Source organism: Microtus pennsylvanicus, chromosome 5, assembly GCF_037038515.1.
Source record: "Microtus pennsylvanicus isolate mMicPen1 chromosome 5, mMicPen1.hap1, whole genome shotgun sequence".
NCBI classification, from domain to species: Eukaryota; Metazoa; Chordata; class Mammalia; order Rodentia; family Cricetidae; genus Microtus; species Microtus pennsylvanicus.
The window spans coordinates 103,571,117-103,574,934 of NC_134583.1; positions in this window are offsets into that span (position 1 = coordinate 103,571,117).

Genomic DNA, 3,818 nt, shown 5'->3' on the forward strand with positions numbered 1-3,818 from the left:
TATACCCTTGTCCATGATTGGAATTTTCCACAATGTGAGGAACTGGCCCAGAAGGAAAATGATACTGTAATGGCAGGGTGGAAAGAGAGGGAGGGAGAGGGACCAGGTGAAGCTGATGCTAGAGTAGTGGAGCAGGAAGATGAAGGGGCATCTTGCTATCATCATGCTATGTCTGTGGGCCCTCTGGGCCGGGGGCTTTCCCACTACACTATGATGCCTTTGCACAAATCTGCTCAGCATCATGAGGTAGCAAACCCTCCAGCCAAGACGAACGCGCAGCTGCGTCCTCACTGTTTCTTCAGCGTCTGTGTCTGGAGTAGGAGAAATGGCCCACGTGACACTCCCTGCTCCCCCACACACGTACAGATGACATCTGGAAACACCATTGTGTGCTTCAGCAGCTGACTGCAGCCGCAGCAGGAAGAACTGGTTTGCAGTTCTCTGCCTTACTCAGAGGCAGGGGCAGGATGAGGGAGGACTCAAAAACACAAGCTCTGGAGGCAGGGTCTTGAGGGCAAACCCCAGCTTTGCACCCCTGTGACCTTGGCTTTGTACCTTAATTTCCTCATCAGTAGACGTGGAGTGTCCAAATCACAGAATGAATATTTTATCGGTGTCTGGGAAATATAAGAGTTCAGATGCTACAGGGCTTTCTCCTCTGTGTTTGGCTTTGGCAACGTTCGCTGGGAATGTATTTCTCTTCAGGCATTGTTGTAGGGACGAAGAATATATCAATGAACAAAATAGCTTGTATTTCAACAAGAGAGATACCCAGAACTAACAATTAATATGAAATGAGAAAACAAAGCCAAGGAGAAAAAAAAAAGATAGTGAATGTTTTCTTTGGAAAGGAAAATATAAAACAGAGCCAGGGGCGATAGGAAGCGGCAGGGTTTGCAAAGTTGACCAATGTGGTTTTCTCTCAGAGGAGCCATTGGGGGAGAGGCCTGGAGAGTGATGGAAAGCTGGGTATGGTTCGCCTGTCTATAATCACAGCATTTGAGAGGTGTGGAGGCAGGGAAATCATGAGGTCATAGAGAGAATATGAGGTCAACCTGAGACCCTGTCTCAAACAAATAATAAACGCATGGGCAAATGAATGAATAAATATCAAAGAGAACGAGGAGGAGTTGTGGGGGGCACTTGGGGAGAGGGAAGCCATGTAGGATCTTAGAATGGGGCTCCAGGATAATGGGATGCACCCCTGTGAAGGTTTCTAAGGAAGAAGAGCCGTTGTTTGGCTCCCATGGAAGGAAGGTGAGCAGAGTGGCCGGAGTGGAGTAAGGAAAAACAACAGGGTAAGAAGAGGGTCTCAGAAAGTCCAAGAAGCTAAGCCAGGCCCTACACTGGCGGGGCTTGTTCCCACTGGACAGACTACTGCAGGTGCCCTGTGGGACACGCAGGGCTTTACAAAGGGCTGTCTTGTTACCTGTTGTGTTTGAAGGAGCCTGTAGGAGTTGTAAGCAAAGAGAGACCGTGACCAAGTGGAGGCAAGAAGGTCCAGGACAGCGACTGTAGCGAGAGGTGAAGGTGGTACAGTAGAGGCGATGGGAATTGTCAAGATGTGGAGACATCAGGGATTTGACAAACAGAAGTTTATGTGGGGCACAAAGGCAGGGATAGCCAGGCATGAAGGTGCACACAGGTAACCCCAGCTCTCCAGAGGCTGAGACAGGAAAGTGACTGTGAGTTCTACACCAGCCAGAGCTACACAGGGAGACTCTCTAAATGGACATCTGTCACATCAGCTTTTGATACAAGCCACAATAATACAGGGAACCACCGCACAGAAGGTATGACATCTTAGGGCATATGAAGTCACCCATGGAGTGGGAAAGATGAGCCAAAGTCCTGGATTCACTCGGCTGTAAGAGGTTAGAAGGCTGGAGAAATGACTGAGCAGAGAAAAGCATTTACCAAACAAGACTGACAACCCAAGTTTGATCCCTGGAAGTCACAAAGTGGAAGGGGGAACTCCATAGACACTCACACAATAATATTTATTCATCCATCCATCTGTTTATCTATCTATCTATCTATCTATCTATTAATCCATTGATTTATGAGACAGAATATGGCTGGTCTGTAACTTGCTATGTAGACCAGGTTGGACTTAAACTCAGAGATTCACTTGTTTCTGCCTCTTGAGTGCTAGGATTAAAGGCATGTCTGACTTTTTTTGGTTTTGTTTTCTGTTGTTTGTTTGTTTCAAGTTTGTTTTATGTGTGTGGGTGTTTTCCTGCACATATGTCCCTGTATTAGATTGCACCTGATGCCCCCAGAGGTCAGAAGAGGATGTCAGATCTCCTGGAACTGGATTTACAGTTGTGAACTGCCATGTGAGGCTGGGAATCAAGGGCCCCCGGGAAGAGCAACAAGTGCTCTTAACAGCAGAGCCACCTCGCTACTCTCTCATAAATAAACTTTTCAAAAAGAGAGTCAAGTGGAAGGCATTGGAGGAGACAGCTGAGGAACTGGCCTCTCTTTGAGCTGGCTTCTAGAAGTCTGTTCTCCTTGTGATTCTTCACTGTCTCCTCCTTGTCTTCTGTGCTATGAGGCAGCCAGTGGAGAGAAATAACTCCTGGAGATTTTTCAGGATGAAAGTCATCTGTGACCTTGACAAGAGTAGCTCTGGTCTAGCGATAGGGGTGAAAGTGTGACTGGTGTTAAATGGAGAGAGAATAGGAGGAGCATGCAGGATTGCTACCGATCGGGGAATGTGCAGCCAGGCAAAAACAGTAAGCAAAGATTACAGAAGACCATGGAGTCCTTGAAAAACACTCATACACATGTCTGTATACCCGTGAATAGAGACAGGAGAATAGGTAACAGGCCCCCAGACCTTCGCACACTGATGCCATGTTAAAAGCACCAACATACAATTCTGACCTAAGAACCCAGCACAAAGACCCCTTCACCTGCCAAAAAGCAAGAACAAAGACCTAATCCATCATAGTCCACAGTTCTGGGAAAGCCTTAAGAGTATTAACCCTGCTTTTTTACTTCTATGGCTCTGCTTATTGCTAACCATTCTTACTAATTGAAGTATGTCAACCAGGATATATTTTTTGTGCATAAAAAGTCAAGAATGGTAAGCAAGTAGCTACACAGTTTGGGTAAGTTCCCTATGTAGCCCACTGGTAGGTGAATAAGGACTTTCTATTGGCTTTAAGAGTCTGTGTGTTTAAGTAAAAACATTTTTGTACTAATGTGAATGATTCTGATGATGAGCAGGAGGTGGGGCTAAGTTCCAAAGCTATTAATGGATGGCTTTGTTATAAGGGTTTGCCTCTAAACCTTACCTGGGAAAGTCATCACACACACACACACACACACACACACACACACACACACACACACACACAGAGAGAGAGAGAGAGAGAGAGAGAGAGAGAGAGAGAGGAGAGAGAGAGAGAGAGAGAGAGAGAGAGAGAGAGAGAAGCTCTGATGAACCCACACTCGTCTATACACAATATACATGTACACAACAATAATAAAAACAGTAAAAGTTTTTTTATGTTTTTCATTACTATAACAAAAGAAGGTAGACTTCTTTACAAAGAAAGGTATAGTTTGGCTCAGGGTTCTAGAGATACGGGCCTGGAATGGTAAAGCCAGCCTTGAAGGCATAGAGCATCAGCTGGCAAGAGACAAGGATGCTAGAACCTGCCTCTTGCCTGCTTATAAAGCTAGCAGGATTCACTCGTGGGAATGTCAACAATGACTGCCCTCAGAGCCAAGAGACTGCCCTTTTGAGGAGTTCAGCTACACCCCTCTGCCTGACTATCCCAGGGTGCTCTATGGACTGCTTACACCCT